The 21,441-nt window shown below is 40.7% G+C and overlaps 1 protein-coding gene across 3 annotated transcripts in view; it reads left to right on the plus strand.

Moving 5' to 3' along the window:
- Positions 1–391: 391 nt before the first annotated feature.
- Positions 392–21,441, plus strand: part of PPM1A (protein phosphatase, Mg2+/Mn2+ dependent 1A) — a 48,700-nt gene continuing 27,650 nt past the window's right edge. For all 3 annotated transcript variants that reach the window (XR_004967538.1, XM_036309077.1, XM_036309085.1), the window contains exon 1: positions 392–518. The gene's annotated coding sequence lies outside the window, so the exon portion shown is untranslated. The remainder of the gene's footprint in view (positions 519–21,441) is intronic.

Raw genomic sequence — 21,441 nt, forward strand, 5'->3', positions numbered from 1 at the left:
GCGAGGTGGGGCGGGGCGGGCGGGGCGGTGGGGGAGGGGCAGCAGGGCTCCGTCGTGAGCGCGCCTGCGCGGGTACGCGCTCGAGACGGCGGCGGCGGCGGCGGCGGCTCTAGGGGCGGGAGCGCGCGCAGGAGCGAGGGAGCAGTGGTCTCGGGCCGGCCCGGCCCGCAGCTTCGGGTGCTCGGGCGGCTGCAGCTCAGGAACCGGTGGTTGGGGAGGGGGGGTGGGGGGCACTCCAGGCAGGTGGGGCGCGAAAGCGATGAATCTTCGGCTCTTCCTCCTCCTCCTCCTTAGGGACCCGCTCTCCGCCTGCCGCTCCAACGCCCGGATGATCTGAGCCGCGAGGGCGCCGAGAGCCGGGGGCCCGGACGCAGCCCGGCTCCTCCCCTCCTCTGCCCCCTCCCCAGCCTGACCTGGTCCGCAGCCGCCTGGGTGACCCCCATCCCGCCCCCTCCCCGGCCGCCGTCGCCGCCGCCGCCTCGGCCGACCAGGGACCTGCCCGCCCGCGGCTGCTCCGGGTAAGCGCGAAGCTCGGGCCGAGGGCGGGCGGGCGGCGCGGGCCTGCGCGGCGGCGGCGGCGGCGGCCAGGCCTGGGGCCTGGGGCCTGTAAACAAGCCGGGCGTCTGCCGGGGCGCTCCCGGGAGGAGACGCGACAACTCCTCCCCCTGGCCCGGCCTCCTCCTCGGAGTCGGGCGGCGGGCGGCGAGGGGTTAATGCTCCGCGAGGGCGTCGGCCAGGAGGCGGGGGCGGGGTGTGGGCGGCGGGGGCGGCGGCGGCGAGGGGAGGGGGCGCGACCCTCGGTCGGGTGGGGTGTTGGAGGCGGCGACGCGGGCGAGGGCCGCGGGCTGGCCCGGCCCGGCCCGAGCGCCCGGCGGAACTTTTCCCGAGCGGCGAGTGGGCTCCCGCCGCCCCCACCCGCCTGGCCGCCCTGGACTCCAACCAGTGGGAGGGAGGTCCGCGGAGAGAAGGGGGGGCGGGGGCTTCCTTTGGACCGAATTTGGCCTCGATACATCACATTCTGTAGAATTTGCTTCAGGTTTTCTAGGGCGCAGAGCTGAGAGCGAGGCTTATTCAGAACTCAAGTCAGTGATGCCTCCGACTCATTCATTATTCAGGCGTCGAGCTGATCCATTGAAGGCAATCGCACTGATTTCTTCTCTTTGTAGCCGTGCTAATTGTGCGGGTCAAAGTTGTCGGTGTTCGCGTTTGGTTGCGGTGTAGTTCTGCTCTGCTTGTCGACTGGAAATATTCTCCGGCTGTGCAGAGCCTTCCACCACTCGCAGTTTTAGATGCGTTTTGAAAATGTCACCCCCGGAGTTATTTTTCCTTTTCCTGAAGCACGCGGCACTTAAAACCCACAGAGGTCATCAGTTGTCCAAGCCGAGAAACCTACGCGCCCCCGCCCCCCTTAAATTTGAAAGAATGAGCCTGACGCATTCAAATGAGTGATTGGGAGAGGATCAGAGATGTAAAAATGCGGGAGATGGTTACTTTCTCGCCGTGAATGATTTTGACATTGAAAGGAAGGAGGCATTTTAAAAATGGTTTTGCGGAATGAGGCTTGATCTTTACAAATGTGCACCTGGGGGATTTTAAACACAGCCATTTTTTAGGTGCGAACAGCTCTGAAGAGTCAAGAGGATTGACTCATGTAAACAGTTCTCTGCTGCGCATTAGGGGTTCCAGAGCCCTCAGAGGTCCGGCAGGGCTGGCTCTCCAACTCCCTAATTGGAACAACCTCAGTTTTATACTTTTACTTATTTGTATGTTGGGCCTATGCCAAAGATTGTATTTCTGTAACTCTTTACAGATTAGAAAACTGACTAGGAGGACAGTGACCCGCCCCACTGCCTATTTCCTAATCATATATGTTACCTTTATTAACTTAGTATTTCCTTTGCCAGTAAATAATTTGAAGCACAAACATTCCTTGCCTGATGTTACAGCCCTCTTCTTATGTGTAACATTTCTAATTAAACAGTCATGTAGGGGTGATTGCTTTTAACTTAATGAACTACACATGGAAGTTCTTTAAGACATTTTTTATTTGATATCTAAACTTTTTTTTCACATCAGTGGAATCATGGGAGAGGTAAGGTTTGGCTAGATACGTCATATATTTGAGAAATAACATGGTTGAAGGCTGCTGCATTCATCAAAATTTTGTACATGGCATAGGTATAAATATATATATATGTGTATATATATATTTATTATTTTTAACATGGTTTGTATCTGTTTATATTTTAGTTTGAAGGGCTGAGTGATGACCATAATTACAGTATAAACTGTTGAAGGGAACATTGCACTAGGAGATGAGAATTGTTTAGTCATGGCTGTGCTCCAACATATCTGTGTCCATGGACAAGTCCTTTAACCTTTTGAATCTCGGCTTACAAATCGGTAAAGCCAGAAGAGTAGATTATATTATCAGATGTACTGTCCAGTTGCTAAATTTTTTTATTATCTTGTTCACTATGCCTTGACCAAATGCTTCGTCTGCACTTTAATGTTTCAGCATTCTAAAGCTAATTTTCTGCCTGGGGTTTTGTCTTATTTAGAAGAATTTTAAGTTGGTGATTGTTCTTTAGGAAAGATATCCAGTAGATAGCCTTTATTGACTTTTCTATTAGGATTGGGAAGTCTAGAAAAACTCTTGGGAGGAAGGGGGATTGAAATCAAAGGGTGGTTGAGATTCTAGGTTTGAACAGTCACGTGGCCCTTGGTAGTTTGATGTGAAGGGTATTATAAGAACATATAAGTTTTTTTCTGTCAGTTCCAGTTGTGTCTTGTTTATCTTATTAATAAACCTTTATTTGAAAATGTTCCCTAATACCTATATTTTCTTTCAAAGAAATTTATAGCAGTATCATATCACATAGTAAATATTGCTAAGCAGTTACTGAAAATATGCAGTCACTAAATTTGTTTAGATTACACCTAGACTATTTCTTATAATGGCTAATAGTGTAGCTGATTCTTGTTTAGCTACACTATTTTTTTTGTATGGGATGTTTATTTACTTAATAATTTAAAACTAAAGACTGACATATGCCCAAAGAGAGCTTGTTATCTTTGAAATTCTCACCCATGAGAGCTGATTAATTTCTGAAGACATGAATCTGTGATCGTGTAGAAATAATTAAGTATAATTATTTTGATGATCACCCCAAATGATTATCTAACACTTATATAGGCACCTGACCCTGAATGTTACCCCCTCCCCAAGTATCACATTGTTTAATGATAGATACAAGGGTATAAAATTAGGGCATGAACATGACTTGATAATGAATGTTACTCTTGACTACTTTCCATTCTTAATCCAATCAGAGGAAGGAGGCAGCCATGTAAGAAAATCCGCTCAAGTAGAGTCCTGTAAGGGTTAAACAAAAAGATAAAACAAGGTGTGGCTCTGTAAAAGATATGGACCTTGTGGGAGGAGGAAGGTGTTATGAGGCAAGTAGGTAAAAGTTTGTATCTTCCTATTCCTTGAGTAGTATTTTTATTTCAGAATATGTTGCTTTCCATCTCAAATCACATTGGTGACCAAAAATTTTAAAATTGAGTTGTTTCATTTATTATTTTACTATTAACCTCTATGTATAAATTCTGTGAATTTCCACCTGGGATTATTCCCACCTGGGTCCTTATATGAAAGAAGCTTGGGTTAAATTATATCAGAATCAAAAGAGTGATTATATTCTTTTTTGCCTCTTTCTAATATCTAATGTGCTCCATATTACTCAAGTAAAAAAATTATATTTTGAGTCTCCAGGATATATTCCGTGATGATTTTGACCTTTGCATGTCCTACTTGCCTCTGTACTACCTAGATAATCTCTTTACATAGCTTGTTTTGCTGAGGCAGGTAGGAGGAGCTACAGAAAATAAACAGTTATGAGAGGTGAGCTTCAGTAACCTTTATCTAAAATGTAATACACACTTTAGAGTTTTTGTGAGAAACTGAGGGAAAGATACTGGATATTAGCATATATTAATAAAGTAAACTTGATACTGTGTTTATAAAATTAAAAGTGTTTTAAACATTCCTTGAGTTAAAGTGCAATAAATGAGGGAGCTTGAGTTTTTATAATTACTAATATGTTTATTTGGAATCCATTGACCAGGTTTATGTAGCATTCATATTTAGGGTCCAGTTTGAAAGTCATTAGAGTTTTTGTGGCAGAAAAGATTTGAATTAAAATCCTATTATACCAAACTACTTTTAGATCAGAAGGAAGTGAATAAGAAAAGCCATAATTTGTTACTATTTATTTGTGTCAGGCTATAATTTTCACCACAGCCCTCTAAAATATTTGATGCTGCTATCTCTGTTTCACAAATGAAATATTGGCTCAGAATTGAAGTTACATGCCAGAATAAGATCTGTATAGATACAGAATTATTTTCAAAATATTTCTGAGTGGATTTTTCCCAATTAGATGATCCTTCTTGTTAGGAATTAAAATTTGAAAAGCTGAATATTAATACTTTTGACCCAGATTCCTAGAGTTAAGAGTATTTATATTTACTTAAATCTTGCAATGCAAGGGTCTCTTCTAAAATATTCAGAAAAGATTTAAGAAGCTAAGTTCATTTCCTCATTCCCAAAGTTTCAGAAGTCAGCAGAGCTAATTTTATGTCTATCATTGCTCAAATTGAGGAATGAATCAATGTACTAACATGGTTGATACTAAGGGAAATGTTTTTGAGTACACTCAATGTGTAGAGCCACATTGAAGGCTACAAAGTGGAGAAGGTAACACTTCCTAGTGGGGTATCTTTTTTTAAAATTTTTATTTATTTATTTATTTATTTTTTTAATTGCTTAAAGTATTACAAAGGGTATTACATATGTGTCCTTCCCCCCCCTCCCCCCCGCCCTTGACAATCCCCTGGCCTCCCCTACCCCCCAGTGTCTTATGTCCATTGGTTATGCTTATATGCATGCATACAAGTCCTTCGGTTGATCTCTTACCCCCACCCCTCCTGCCCCCCAACCCTCCCTGGCCTTCCCGCTGCAGTTTGACAATCTGTTTGAGGCAGCTCTTTGTATCTATTATTGTTCAAAAGTTTATAATGGTCTCTATTATCCATGAATGAGTGAGATCATGTGGTATTTTTCCTTCATTGACTGGCTTATTTCACTTAGCATAATGCTCTCCAGTTCCATCCATGCTGTTGCAAATGGTAAGAGTTCCTTCTTTTTTACAGCAGCATAGTATTCCATCGTGTAGATGTACCACAGTTTTCTAACCCATTCATCTACTGATGGGCACTTAGGCTGTTTCCAGATCTTAGCTATGGTGAATTGTGCTGCTATGAACATAGGGGTGCATATATCCTTTCTGATTGGTATTTCTGGTTTCCTGGGATATATTGCTAGAAGTGGGATCACAGGGTCAAATGGGAGTTCCATTTTTAGTTTTTTGAGGAAACTCCATACTGTCTTCCATAGTGGCTGCACCAGTCTGCATTCCCACCAGCAGTGCACGAGTGTTCCTTTTTCTCCACATCCTCTCCAGTACTTGTTTGTTGATTTGTTGATGATAGCCAGTCTAACAGGTGTGAGATGGTACCTCATTGTTGTTTTGATTTGCATCTCTCAGATGATTAGTGACTTTGAGCATGTTTTCATATGTCTCTTGGCTTTCTGAATGTCCTCTTTTGAAAGGTGTCTATTTAGGTCCTTTGCCCATTTTTTGATTGGATTGTTTATCTTCCTTTTGTTAAGTTGTATGAGTTCCCTATAAATTTTGGAAATTAGGCCCTTATCAGATATGACATTGGCAAATATGTTTTCCCACGCAGTGGGTTTTCTTGTTTTTTTTGTTGATGGTTTCTTTTGCTGTGCAGAAGCTTTTTATTTTGATGTAGTCCCATTTGTTCATTTTCTCTTTAGTTTCAAGTGCCCTAGGAGATGTATCAGTGAAGAAATTGCTTCGGCATATGTCTGAGATTTTCTTGCCTTTGGATTCTTCTAGAATTTTTATGGTTTCCCGTCGTACATTTAAGTCCTTTTTCCATTTTGAGTTTATTTTTGTGTATGGTGTAAGTTGGTGGTCTAGTTTCATTTTCTTGCATATATCTGTCCAGTTTTCCCAACACCATTTATTGAAGAGACTATCTTGGCTCCGTTGTATGTTTTTGCCTCCTTTGTCAAATATTAATTGAGCATATTGGTTCGGGCCGATTTCTGGGCTCTCTATTCTATTCCATTGATCTATACGTCTGTTCTTGTGCCAGTACCAGGCAGTTTTGAGAACAGTGGCTTTGTAATACAGCTTGATATCTGGTATTGAGATCCCACCTACTTTGTTCTTTCTCAGGATTGCTGCAACTATTCGGGGTCTTTTTTTTTTTTTAATTTTTTTTTTTAAATATATTTTATTGACTTTTCACAGAGAGGAAGGGAGAGAGATAGAGAGAGTTAGAAACATCGATGAGAGAGAAACATTGATCAGCTGCCTCCTGCACATCCCCCACCGGGGATGTGCCCGCAACCCAGGTACATGCCCTTGACCGGAATCGAACCCGGGACCTCTTAGTCCGCAGGCTGACGCTCTATCCACTGTGCCAAACCGGTTCTGGCCGGGGTCTTTTTTTTATTCCAGATGAATTTTTGGAGAGTTCGTTCTAGATCTGTGAAGTATGCCGTTGGTATTTTAATGGGAAGTGTGTTGAATTTATAGATTGCTTTGGGTAGTATGAACATTTTAATGATGTTGATTCTGCCAATCCATGAACACGGTATGTTCTTCCATCTGTTTATGTCTTCCTCTATCTCTTTTTTCAATGTCCTGTAGTTTTCTGAGTTAGAGGTCTTTTACCTCTTTAGTTAAGTTTATTCCTAGGTAGCTTAATTTTTTTGGTGCGATGGTAAATGGGATTGTTTTTATATAGTGGGGTGATCTTAGACAAGCTCCTTGATTTCTCTAAGCCTCAGTTTTCTTTATCTGTCAAGTGGGAAAGCCTTTCTCATAAGGTAATCTTAAAGATTAAATGAAATAATTATGTAAAGCTGTTGCTATATTTTCTACCATGAAGTACCAAAGAAATATGGTAGCTGTTATTGTTAAGTATATGCTATTATTGAGTATATGAAATCTTGAGATACCTAGGGGAATAGAGACTTAGTGGGTATGAGAGGGTTGTCTTTGAGTATAATTTTACTTATTTATTTTAAAATATATATCAATCAATCAGTCAATCAATATATTTTTTATTGATTTCACAAAGGAAGGGAGAGAGACATCCTATATAATAAAAGCCTAATATGCTAAGTGTCCAGTCATCCTTTCAACCAATCAAACCATGATATGCTAATGCAGCTCAACTGCTCACTGTGACTTGCACTGACCACCAGGTGGCAGATGCTCCAACTGGTGGGTTAGCTTGCTGCTGGGGTCAGACTGATAGGGACTGAGCAAGACAGGCCAGACATGCCCTGGAGCCCTCCCGCGGTCCCTCCCCAGCCCTGATCGTGCACAGGTGGGGTCCCTTGGCCTGGCCTGCGCCCTCTCGCAATCTGGGACCCATTGGGGGATGTCGGAGAGCTGGTTTTGGCCCGATCCCACAGGCCAGGCTGAGGGACTCCACTGGTGCATGAATTTGTGCACCTGGCCTCTAGTCAGTGATAAGAGAGAATCATTGATTGGCTGACTCCTTGCATGCCTCTACATTGGGGATTGGGCCCACAACCTGGGCATGTGCCCTGACTGGGAATCGAACCGTGACCATCTGGTTCATAGGTTGATGCTAAACCATTGAGCTATGCCGGCTGGGCTGAGTATAAATTTAGCCACTAATCTGGAAGCTATAAGAACTATAAGAGAGTGAGTAGAGATTTTAGAAGAGATTGAGGTTATAGAACTTATATATGAATAGACGAGAAGTTAAGAGATAATGGGAAAGTAATGTATGAGTAGATTTATTTGACTAAAGCTGGAGAAGAGTCATGGGTTTGGAGTAGATGATTAAAAAGAGGATAAAAAAGTAAGTAATAAAGCAAAGGTGAATGTTCAAGTGAGGTAAATACAAGGGTTGGTATTTCGAAGAGGAGTTAACAGTTCATGATTAGAAATGGGCAAGACAATATTGCTACAGGAAAAGATGAAAGAGTAAGAAAACTAACTTATTCTAATTAACTTAGTTCTTCCTGTAAAAAAGAAATAGGGAGTTTTCATAAAAGGTATTAAGGTTTTATATGTGGGTCCTGGGTTATTTAAAGTTGAAGAATTGCGTTTGAACAATTCTAGTCTTCTTACCTCATACCCAGACTATTGTTTTAGAACGCTTAACTGGTTTTTACCACTAGCATCTTGTACTGTCTCTCTCTCCCCCATTCTGTTCAATATACTCAATGACTTCTTTTGCCTCTAGAATAAAGTTTGGAAATCTTGGTTTGGCTTTTGACACTTTCCATTGATTGGACCTCAGGACTGATCTAATTTCAAACAAACTGGTACACTTGCTTTCTCTGGAACATACCCTGTATTTTCAGTGGATCCTTGTTTATGCTAATTGGTAGCTTGAAATTCTCGCCCTTCTTCAGCTTTTGTTTTCTCCTTTATGAAAGCTCATTTCTAAGATTTCATCTTTCACAAAACCTTCCCTGACGAACAGAGTATTTCTTCTTTTCTCTGTACTTCTACGTATCTATTGTATTATATGGATAGCTTTAATAATATAATTTACTCTGTGTTTTAATTATAATTGTGTGTTCATTTTAATTATAAAATTCTGAAGGGCAAAATATAATAACCTTTTTTTTTTGAATCCTCAACCGAGGATATTTTTCCATTGATTTTTAGAGAGTGGAAGAGAGAGGGAAAGACAGAGAGAAATATCAATGTGAGAGAAACACATTGATTGGTTGCCTCCTACATGAGCCTCAACCAGAGGAGGAGGAGCCTGCAGTCACCATACATTTCCTTGACTGGAATCAAACCCGGAACCTGCAGGCTGACGCTCTATCAACTGAGCTATACTGGCTAGGACAATACAATAACTTTTTATATACCCAAGGCCTAGCACAATGCCTTGTGGATAGTAGACTTTCAGATATTTTGTTAGGGTTAGGCAAAATCTACCTGAGAGTGGGAGTGATTGCTGTAGGCAGTGGTGGAAAAAGTTAAGACCTTTCTGGGAGCAGATATTTATTACACTGTTTATATATTATTTTGGCTGAACCTGGATGTTTAAGAGTGAATATTACGCAAATCTGAAATGTGGCAGAGTTTATGTCGGTATAGAAAATTAACTTGACTGATTCTGGACCTTAAAGGTTTCATTTTAATTTTCTGTATTTAGGCTTTGAAGCTTCACAAGACATTCATAATGTGCATCTCTGTTTCCAGTTACATTTGCAAATATTATGAACTGTACATTCTTTTAAACAGAGGAATTGTGGTATCACAGCAATTACACATTGTATTAGCAACTATCAACTGATTTAATGTGAACCAAACCAATGTTTAATATATGAATTGTCTGTTCATTAAAACCTCTAAAACTTTAAACCTTATCAAACTGTTAAAACTATTTCCAGTATTTAGAAAATACATATACAATTGCCTTTATTAAATGTTTAAATGGATAATTTTATATAGGCAGCTTAGATTCATTTATTGGAGTAGGATACTAAAGAGACCAGAATCATGAATTTGATTCTTTGTGTGCCTCTTCATTTTTTCTAGCCTTGACATTAGCTAGTAACAGTGATAGAGGGTAATTGAGCACTTATATGCTAAGTATTATTATTAAAAAATTTCAAGTACTATTCATTAAATATTCATATCTATATGGGATATAAACAATTATTACCTATCTGTTAACAGATGAAGAAATTGAGACGGAGGTTAAGTTACCTGCCCAAAGTTTGACAACTAGTAACAGAAACCAAACACATTTCATTGGACTCTTCAAAGTAATTATATATGTGGGTTACTGCAGTTTTGTTGCTATTGCTAAAAGAAAATATGTTGACACTTGTGATGGATTAGAAAATTTGTATGGGGAGGGTATGACTGGTTTCATTGTACCCAAAAAGTGAATCTTGTGATTGAGTTGGGTTCTGAAGTGGAAGTGTATGCTAAATTTGAGGTTACAGTATTATGTGTCATGCCAGCTCCTTTTAAAAACTTTTCACCAAGAAGAACTATTCAGTTTTTAATATTAAAAAAGCATATAAGATACACATATGATACAACTAGTACCACAAACCAAACACAATTTTATTTTATGACATTCATCTATAGGAGATGCAACTTGCTTACTTATGACCTTTGTTGCCAAAATTCAGAAATGAAAATGTTAATGGTAAAGATAAGAGAAGAAGACTGTGTATAATTTTTTGGTTTTGTTTTGCAAACAGAATCATAAAACTTAACCAGGCTTTAGAAAAACATCTTTGAAGTATGCCATCATGCTTCAGAATGTAAATAGGCAATAAATAAAATTTTCACTTTTTATAAAGCTGTAGAATATTATCTTTGCTGAGAGTCTATAAGGCTGTTTTGGATGTCAAGAGGCTAATCTTAGAATTGGCAGCTTTTGTTTCGTAGTCAACCCACAGCTTAATCCTGTGTTACTCCATATCTGTTGTCTTCATTTTCTCTATCTGTATACGTGCCTCCTTCTACAAGTGAGTACTTCAGCAACTACTGAGCCACCTAGTGTGATCTCTATTGTAAAGAATAGCAAAATGGAAATGGTAGGATACAGTTTGTTTGCAGGTCAATTTCTATGGGAATGAATACCTGGGTAGAAAAGAATTCCTAACTTTTGAGAAGGAAGGAAGAAGGCACGATGATGGCTGTCATTCATTTGTCTTACATATTAATCAAATGTCATGATACAGTAAGTACTATGAATAAAAAGGCATGATCCCTTCCCTCATGGATCTTAAAATCTAAAATGAGATAATTCTTTCACAGGGTTTTATGTGCTTTGGTAAGGGAAATACAGACAGGATTCTGTAAGCTCATTACTAATGGTAGATTTATTTCCTAAGACACGGAACTGGGTAGGAGAAGTGGTAGGGAGTTGAGAAATGCCATTTTGAGCCATGTCATTTGACATGAGGCTAATAAAGTATAGGAGGATGTATGTGTGTTTAGAAAGATGAAATTTTCACTGAAAAAAGTTTTTTCTGTTATTTTTCCAGCACCCCTTTCCATATACACAAAGCATCTCATGGACAAACTCAGTGAATAATTTTTTTTTTTTTTAAAGAGTGTTAGCTTGTATGGACAGAAGTCTATCTCTTCAAGACAAATACTTTGGGGTCCTTTTTCCAGTTGAACATTTCACAGCAGTCCCGGACCCTTGGGTGATGTTGAACTGCTGGTTTCGGCCCCATCCCTGCAGGCCAGGCCGAGGGACCCCATCGATGCATGAACCCATGCACCAGGCCTCTAGTTGAGATATAACTCACTTAGCATAAATTCACCCATTTGAAATTTATAGCTCAAAAAAATACAATTTATAGCTCAGTAGTTTTTATTATATTCATAGGATTGTACAACCATTACCACAATTTAATTTTACAACTTTTTTTTTTTTTTTAAGAAAGAATTGGGAAGGGAGGGGGAGAGACAGGGAAGAGAGAAAAACGTTGATTAGTTAGACACATTGACTGGTTGCCTCCCGCACATGCCTCAACAGGCCAGGAATGAAGCCTGCAACCAAGGTACATGCCTTTGACCAGAATCAAACCCAAGACCCTTCAGTCCTTAGGCCGACGCTCCAACCACTAAACCAAACCAGGTAGGGCTGGAACGATTTTATCACCCCTAAAAAAAACCCCTTGTACTCATTAGCAGTCAATCCCTTTTCTCTCCCCAAGCCCTTGTCAACCACTCATCTACTTTCTGTCTCTATAGGTTTTTGCTTTTAGGTTTCCTGTAGGTAGAATCCAGATAACTTTTTGATCAGTGATTTCTAGCCTGTATCAGCATCTTGTATATCTCATGAAACAGTCTGCTATGAATAATTTAGCCTCCTTTTTACAACTTAAATAATGGTTGTTTTTTGCTTCTCCGACCAGGAAAAAATATTCAATAATTGGAAGACTGTATCCAAATTTAAACCAAGATTCAGGCTTTACACTGGTATAACTTGAACAATTATGTATCACTCATCCTCACCTTTAGTAATAGTGTTTTTCACTGTGGGTTGCTCAGTAGCCCCCCAGCTTTCCCTAGAATGTTGCTGTGGTAGCCATTTCTCTTCTACCTCTCAAACTCAGATTTGCATGAGTTCATTAACATGTTTCCCATTGCAGCTGGCTTGCTGCAGCACTACCTTCTCATTCCTCTAAGCCAGTGCTTCTCAACCTTCCTCATGTCGCGACCCTTTAATACAGTTCCTCATGTTGTGGTGACCCCCAGTTTCATTGTTACAAATTGAACATAATTAAAGCATAGTAATTAATCACAAAAACAATATGTAATTATATATGTGTTTTCCAATGGTCTTAGGCAACCCCTGTGAAAGGGTCGTTCGACCCCCAAAGGGGTCACGACCCACAGGTTGAGAACTGCTGCTGTAAGCCCAAGAATGAGGAAGAATTAAAAGCAAGAAAGGGAAAATAGAAGAGACTGATCAGGCTGGGGAGGGACTAGGTGGTAAGAGTAGGAGTAGACATGGTATACAATTTGCAAGACTGAATTTGTGGGAAGAAGAATGAAACTTGGCTGCTGCTTAGGAGAGAATAAGACCTAGAGGGAAAGACAGAAGGCAAAAAAAAGACATAGAAGCCAAAGATGTTATGATGTAATAGAAGAAAAGATAGGTGAAGTTTTTTAAATGTTCAGTTCTGAATTTTGAATATTAGTGATATGTAACTAAAGCACAAATGATAATTTCATTTTCTGATGAGGATTAGTAGTACCCTTGACATTGTTTCTTTCCAGAACTTTGTGTAGACATTCTGAAGCTGAACCATAGTCATGTCTTTTGGGTTGTTTGAAGATCTTCAGGTTTGAATCAGTGCAGAGTTAGAAACTCATTTCACCTTGGGATTATCCTTCAAAGAAGTCCCATAGAGAATTAAAGGCACCATCCCCTGAGGTTTTCTAATTAAAAGGGCAGAAATCCTCTTCTGGGTGCCTCATGTTCAATGGGCTGCTTCAGAGATGTAGAATTAGCCAGAGTTTGGCTACTAATTGAGAAGTTGCCATTGCCAAAGAAAATCTTATTTGATTTGATACATAAGGAATGTTTTGGTTGGATTAGAATTGTTAGTGAGATTTTAAGGACAGTCAATAAAAGCGTCTCAAAAGAGCCAGAATCCCACATGTAGTTTTAAAGTAAGTAAAGTCATATAATAAGCAAACTGGAAATTGGGGAAGAGGGAAGGGCAAACCAATAGGAATTGTTAGTTCCTGTATGTGACCACTTGGATGAAATGTTTCAATCCCTGTATTCAGTTCCTTGATCAGAAATATTGCCTATTATATTTTGTCTATAACTTTTTCAAGGACCTGGTGATGTAGATAAGTTACTTTTTTTTTTTTAGAATAACTGAGATTTGTTATTTAACAGGTAAATTGTATTATATAATTTAAATGAATGTTTTTAATATTGGAAACCAAGTTTAACCAAATATCTGTGTATATCATTTGTTTTAATAGCAAGTATTCCTTTCTTAAAGAGCTCTATATACAGGGGTGGGCAAAAATAGGTTTACAATTGTGGGTATGGAAAATAATACAGTAATTAATAGAGAATAGTACAAGATAAACTGTTTCGTGTACTCAAACTGTAAACTTACTGTTGCCCATCCTGTACATTTGACCATTGAACCACATGACTTTGAACTGCATGGATCCATTTATACACAGATTTTTTTTTTCAAGTATTATAAATGGATTCTTTTCTTTTCTCTAGCTTATTTTATTGCAAGAATGTAGTATATGCCCTGGCGGGGTGGTTCAGCTGGTTGGAGTGTTGTCCCATACACCAAAAGGTCGTGGGTTTCATTCTTGGTCAGGGCATGTATGGGAGGCAACCAATCGATGTTTCTCTGTCTCTCTCTCTCTCTCTCTCTCTCTCTCTCTCTCTCTCTCTCTCATCAATAAAAACATATCCTGGGGTGAGGATTGAAAAAAAAAAGAATGCAGTATATAATAAAGCATACAAAACAGGTTTTATTGACTGTTTATGTTATCTATCGGTAAGGTTTCTGGTCAACAGTAGGTTATTAGTAATTAAGTTTCGGGGGAGTCAAAAGTTATACTCAGATTTTCAACCGCATGGGGGAGGACAGTGCTCCTAACTCTCATATAGTTCAAAGGTCAGCTATAAATTTTCATAACTATTTCCTATATTAGTTAAATTGTAGAAGGAGAGGCTTAAGAATAATTGTTGATTTAACTGACTAATCTGTAGTATTGCCCTTTATTAAAAGAATATTTAATCAGAAAACCTGTGAAAATTTAGTCCTGAGGGAAATTGGAGAAACATAGAGACCATGATCCTGAGAACTGCAAACTAATAGGTCTTAAGAAATTTCTACCTTTAACTAAAGAAAGATGTGAGAATTTAAAGATTGCTATGATATAAGTATATTTAGGAAAAAATGAAATACCAGAGAAGCATTTGTTCAGTGAGATTGAGCATTACTATATGGGATTAAGGTAACATTATTTGGCTGGTATTTTCTGATTTTTTCAGTAGAATGTGTTGGTATTAAGAGTCTACAGAACTCTATTATAATACTAGAGGCCCAGTGCACAAAAATTTGTTCACTCGGGGTGGGGGGGGGGGTCCTTCAGCCAGGCCTGTGCCCTCTTGCAGTCTGGGACCCCTCAGGGGATGACCACCTGCTGGCTTAGGCCCGCTCCCCGGGGGATTGGGCCTAAGATGGCAATCAGACATCCCTCTGGCAGCCCGGCAGCCCTCGGGGGATGTCCACCTGCCAGTGGGGAACAGGCCTAAACTGCAGTCGGACATCCTTAGCACTGCTGAGGAGGCAGGAGCGGCTCCCACCACCACTGCTGTACTGGCAACCATCAGCCTGGCTTGTGGCTGAGCAGAGCTCCCCCTGTGAGAGTGCCCTGACCACCAGAGGGCAGCTTCTGCATTGAGCGTCTGCCCCCTGGTGGTCAGTGTGTGTCATAGTGATCAGTCATTCCCAGTCATTCTGCTGTAAGGGTCAGTTTGCATATTACCCGTTTACTATATAGGATAGAGGCCTGGTGCATGGGTGGGGGCCGACTGGTTTGCCCTGAAGGGTGTCCCGGATCAGGGTGGGGGTCCCGCTTGGGTTCCTGGCCAGCCTGGATGAGGGGATGATGGCTGTTTGCAGCTGCTCATACCCCCATCAGGGTGGGGGTCCCCACTGCGGTGCCTGGCCAGCCTGGATGATGGGCTGATGGCTGTTTGCAGTTGGTCACACCCACTTCAGGGTGGGGGTCCCCACTGGGGTGCCTGGCCAGTCTGGGTGAGGGGCTGAAGGCTGTTTTCAGGCTGGTGGGCGACTAAAGCTCCCAGCCTCTCCTTTTTTCTTTTTTTTTTCTTTTTATTCTGGAATTTATTTACCTTCTATAGCTGTCACTGGAGCTGAGAGCCGGCTCCAGCTCTGAGGCCGTTGCCGGCTGAAAGCAAGTATCTGGGTTTGTTTAGATTCTATAATTGAAACTCTGTTGCCATCACTGGCGCTCTAAGCTCTGAGCCCGCTGCCGGCTGAAAGCAGGTATCTGGAGTTTGTTTAGGTTCTATAATTGCAACATTGTTGCATCCAGAGCTCAGAGCTGGGCTGCGGCAGGCAGGGAACCTTGGCTTCCTTCATCACTGGAGCAAGCAAGCCTCATGTTCGCTTCAGCTGCCTGGCTGCCGGCCGCCATCTTGGCTGGCAGTTAATTTGCATATCTTGCTGATTAGCCAATGGGAAGGGTAGCAAAGTTACGGTTAATTACCATGTTTCTCTATTATTAGATAGGATACTAGTAGCCCGGTGCACGAAATTCGTGCACATTGAAAGGGAATTAATTAGAGGAATGTAATTTGGACTCCCTATCTAATATCAATAATATGTGAGCGTGAGGCAGTCTGCATTTCTGAAATTCAATGACATGAATTTTAGCTATTACTTTGCCAAATTAATGGAATTTACAGATATCATTTAAAAGAGCATCCAGCTTTATATTAAAAACTCTGGGTACCAAGTCAGGTCTGTTTTCAGCTTTTTGCCAGAGTTGTAAATTGCTTGCAATATCTGCCCATTTGGGGTTGCATATCATGGTTATGAATGAATCGGTCTTGCCATTCTTCGTTACAATTGTCATAGCATCCTGATATCGCTGCTGCATAATTCTGGGACTACCCTCAAAAGATGATGGAAGTCTTATCATTTTACCAATCGGCACATCGTCATTTTCAGGTCTAGATTTGAGATAATCCATCAAACCACTATGTTTTTCAACTCTCAACTTAGATTGGTTTGCTTTGATGAAATCCGATTGGCCTCCATTTTTGAATATGAATCCACGATAAACTGTTAATTTTCCTGCATTTAAAATAGGATTGAACGTGTCCCACACAGAGATGAAATCCATAATACTGCATTTGTGTGACTCGTGTCCTTACATTTTGTTTAGTATTATTGTCGATTACACTGTTGTCTCTTTAATGCAATATCTGTTCCCTAGCCTTTTTCACCATGTGGAAAAAGAATAGGCTATGTCATTGCATCTAATGTAGGAAACAGAATATTGATTTGTTTCATTTTAGTGGCATTTGGATTATTGGGATCTGGTTTACAATGAATGAGCAAGTCCCTTTCAAAAGGAGGTTCTCCATCTTTGTTTCTAAATATGACAGCAACCTTGGTTACCCTGGGAGAATTATATCTACCTGGGTCACTGTTACGATCATATTTAATTGCCATTGTTTCTTCTGTGGAAGCAATACCTTTTTCTGCTGCTTCAGATTGGCCTTCCTTTTCTACCTCATGTAGCATCTTGTACGATTTTGTTAATTCATTTATTTCATGCATGTGGTTGTTGATGTTGATCATGAGTCTTTTTGAGCAGCCCTGGTTTTCTGGCATTGCTAATCTTTTACTTGTAGCTTCGGCTGTATCCAAAATATAGAGTTGAGCAAACTTCTGAGGAACACCATCCAAAGGATGTAAAGTTCCAGTACGGTGATAAACTTGTCCATGTATTCTAAAACAGTATGGCCCATATCCTGATAGTGATGCAATATTTGCACCCATGGAAGCAAAAGCAAAAGAACTATTTATGGAACAAATATTTTCCATGGAATTTTTACTGTCAGAATCTTCGTTTGTCATTAATCTTTTTAAATATGCCGGGTAATCTGGAAAATGTATATCATTTGGACAGACTTTCCCTTTGCTACAACATCGAGTAAATTTCCATTTCCATTGGATGGTTTTTCATCAGAGAAATTTAGTGATAGGCACAATTCACATTGAACAGTCATTCCACCACAACTGTGTTTGAGAATTGCATCCTCATGTACTCCATTATTGCTAAGAAGGCAGTTCCTACCAGTATTGGTAGTACTTGTTGATGACTGTTCTCTAGACATATTCTGTCGTCGCCACCACCTTCTTTCAACTTCAAAGACACGTTGGTCTTTAGACATTTTCTGTTGATAACGCCGGTGTTTTTCGGCATCAGAGTGACGTTTTTCCAGTACCTGGTCTTCAAATACATTCTGTCGCAGGTGCCACCTTCTTTCAAGATCAGACGCACGCTGCTCTGAAGACATATTCTGTCAATAACGCCGGCATCTTTTGGCTGCAGAGCTACATTGTATCAACAGTTGTTCTTTAGACATAGTCCCACCCTCTCTACTGTCACGGTGAATGAGAGTCCTGGCTGTCAGGCTGCTGAGAGCTATCTGACGAAAGGCTGATTCTGGCTGATTCTGTGGGGGTGGGACTTCCTCCTCCCTGCTGTCAGTTTCCACAGCTATGATGAGGAATCTGGGGTGACAGAGGGAGCCGCGCCCACCAAGCCGCCCTCTCTCTCGCTCTGCTCTATGTCCAGCGGTTTCCTGCTCTGCCAAGTCCTCCAAACCTCCCCGCTCTCTGCCCGCTATTCTGCTCTGCTCTCCGTTGGCAAGGTCCCGGGAGCCCACGGGCGTGGCTTGGCGTGGCAGGCCTCGCCTCCTGGGCCGGCAATGGTCCCGGGAGCTCACAGCCGCCGTCACCTCCTGGGGCGCTTGACACCTGTGTATGCAAATGAACCGCCATCAATGTCAGGTTAATTTGCATACTCACTCTGATTGGCTGGTGAGTATAGCGGAGGGATGGTTAATTTGCAGGTTTCTCTTTTATTATATAGGCTAGCCAATTCCAGGGATTTAACATAGAGATTAGTTAATAGTAGCTGGACTTCCAGAGGTGTCAGTGTCCTAGTCTTAAATATCTAGGTTCCTGCATCTGTAGAGTATTTATGCTATTTTACTATCATTGGAGAATTTTATTTTTTCCCCCTTTCTGTCATTCTTGGTTGAAGCTTTTTTTTTTTTAAAGCAAACATTTTTTTTATTTTTTAACTCAATGAACTAATTTACTGTGTTTGTTTCTAATCCATTGTTTAAGTCATCCTTTGAGTTTTTAATACCTCGATTTTTTATTTAATTTCTAAAGTGTTATTTAATTCTTTCCCAATTTGCTTGATAATTTTTAAAATACTTTCTCATTTTTCTGTTTCTTTTTTAAAACTTGTTAAACATTTCATACATATTTATTTTATATCTTATATTCTCTGATTCCAATTATCTGAAATTTTAAGGGCTATATATTTATTATGTTAACCCCTACTCATAGCAGCTTGTTTCCTTCTATATTTAGTGATTTTTAAAATAAGCTCACTAGAGGCCCAGTGCACAAAATTCGTACACTGGAGGGTGGGAAAAGTCCCTCAGCCTGGCCTGCACCCTCTCAAAGTCTGGGATCCTAAGCTGGCAGTCAGACAACCCTCTCGCAGTCCAGCACCGCTCGCTCCTTAGTGCCCACCTGCTCGCTGCTCCTTACCTCTCGACTCACTGCTTCTTAGCACTGTCACGATGGTGGGAGAGGCTCCTGCCACCACCGCTGCACTCACCAGCGGTGAGCCTGGCTTCTGGCTTAGCAGTGCTCCCCCTGTAGGTGCCCACTGACCAACAGGAGACAGCTCCTGTGTTGAGCATATGCCCCCTGGCAGTCAGAGCACATCATAGCGACCAGTTGTTCCACTGGTTGTTCCACAGTTGGGTCGATTTGCATATTAGGCTTTTATTATGTGGGATACTTGATTAAACACTAATAAACATTCCTCCATCATCTGTATAATTGTAATTACCTACAATTGCATTTCCCCTTTTTAAACATTTTTAAAAAAATATTTATTGGAAAGTATTACATATGTCCCCTATTTTTGCCTATCGAACTCTTCTAGACCTCCCCCATCCCCTGCCCCAAGCCTTCACATTATTGTATGTGTCCAAGGGTTATGCATATATGCATACACAAGTTTTTTGTTGATCTCTTCCCACCATCCACCCTCCCCCACCTATGCTCTTAGATTCCACAGTCTGTTCCATGCCTCTATATCTCTGGATCTATTTTGTTCATCATTTATTTTGTTCATTAGATTCCACATATGAGTGAGATCGTGTGATACTTATCTTTCCCTGGCTGGCTTATTTTGCTGAGCATAATTTCTAGATCCCTCCATGCTGTCTCAAAGGGTAAGAGATCCTTCTTTTTTACTGCTGCATAGTGTTCCATGGTGTAAATGTACTACAGCTTTTTTATCTACTCATCTACAGATGGGCACTTAGGCTGTTTCCAGATCTTAGCAATTGTAAATTGTGCTGCTGTGAACATAGGGATGCATACATTCTTTGTGATTGTTGTTTTGGGTTTCTTAGGATATATTCCTGGAAGTGGGATCATGGGTCAAATGGGAATTCCATTTTTAATTTTATGAGGAAATTTCATACTGTTTTCCATAATGGCTGCATCAGTCTACATTCCCTCCAGCAGTATACTAGGGTTCCTTTTTCTCCACATTCTCGCCAGCACTTGTCATTTGTTGATTTGTTGATGGTAACCATTCTGACAGGTGTGAGGTGATACCTCATTGTCATTTTAATTTGCGTCTCAGACGATCTGTGACTTTGAGCATTTTTTTCATATGTCTCTTGGCCATCTGTATGTCCCCTGTGGAAAAATGTCTATTTTGGTCCTTTGTCCATTTTTAAATTGAATTGTTTGTCTTCCTTTTGTTAAATTGTTTGAGTTCCTTGTATATTTTGGAGAAAAATCCTTTATCAGATATATCATTGCCAAATATGTTCTCTAATATAGTAGGCTCCCTTTTCATTTTCTTGATGGTTCCTTTTGCTGTCCAGAGCTTTTTATTTTGATGTAGTTCCATTTGTTTATTTTCTCCTTAGTTTCTTTTGTGTTAGGAGATCCTGTATAATAAAAGCTTAATATGCAAATTGATGAACGGCAGAACTACCGGTGGAATGACCAGTCACTATGATGTGCACTGACCACCAGGAGGCAGACGCTCAACACAGGAGCTGCCCCCAGGCCAACCAAAGCCGGTGCCAGCAGGGCCCCCCTTGATCGCCCCGCCGGTCACCCCACAGATCGGCCCTGATCGCCAACCAGGCCTAGGAACCCTACCCATGCACAAATTTTGTGCACCAACCCTCTAGTGTATCCATAAACATATTGCTACAAGAGATGTCTAGATTTTGCTGCCTATGGCTTCTTCTAGGATTTTTATGGTTACCCAACTTACATTTAAGTCTTTTATCCATTTTGAGTTTATTCTTATATGTGGTATAAATTGATAGTCTGGTTTTATTTTTTTTCATGTGCCTGTCCGATTTTCCCAACACCATTTATTGAAGAGACTATCTTGACTCTACTGTATGTTCTTGCCTTCTTTGTCAAATATTAATTGAGCGTAATGGCTTGGGTCAATTTCTGAGGTCTTTGTTCTGTTCCATTGATCTATATACCTGTTCTTGTGCCAGTACCAGGCTGTTTTGATTACAGTGGCTTTATAGTATACTAGTAACTTGATATCTGGTGATCCTTCCAACTTTGTTGTTCTTTCTCAAGATTGCTATGGCTATTTGGGGTCTTTTTTGGTTAAATGTAAATTTTTGGAATATTTGTTCTAACTCTGTGAAATATGCCATTGGTAGTTTAATAGGGATTGTATTGAATCTGTAGATTGCTTTGGGTAGTAGGAACATTTTAATGGTGTTAATTCTACAATAAATGAACACAGTATATTCTTTCACTTGTTTGTATCTTCTCTCTCTTTTTTCAATGTAGTTTTCCAAGTACAAGTCTTTTACCTCCATGATCAAGTTTATTCCTAAGTATCTTAGTCTTTCTGTTGCAATAGTAAATGGGATTGTTTGTTTAGTTTCTCTTTCTAAGAATTC

Source organism: Myotis myotis, unplaced genomic scaffold (genome assembly GCF_014108235.1).
Source record: "Myotis myotis isolate mMyoMyo1 unplaced genomic scaffold, mMyoMyo1.p scaffold_m19_p_1, whole genome shotgun sequence".
In the NCBI taxonomy this organism is placed as follows: Eukaryota; Metazoa; Chordata; class Mammalia; order Chiroptera; family Vespertilionidae; genus Myotis; species Myotis myotis.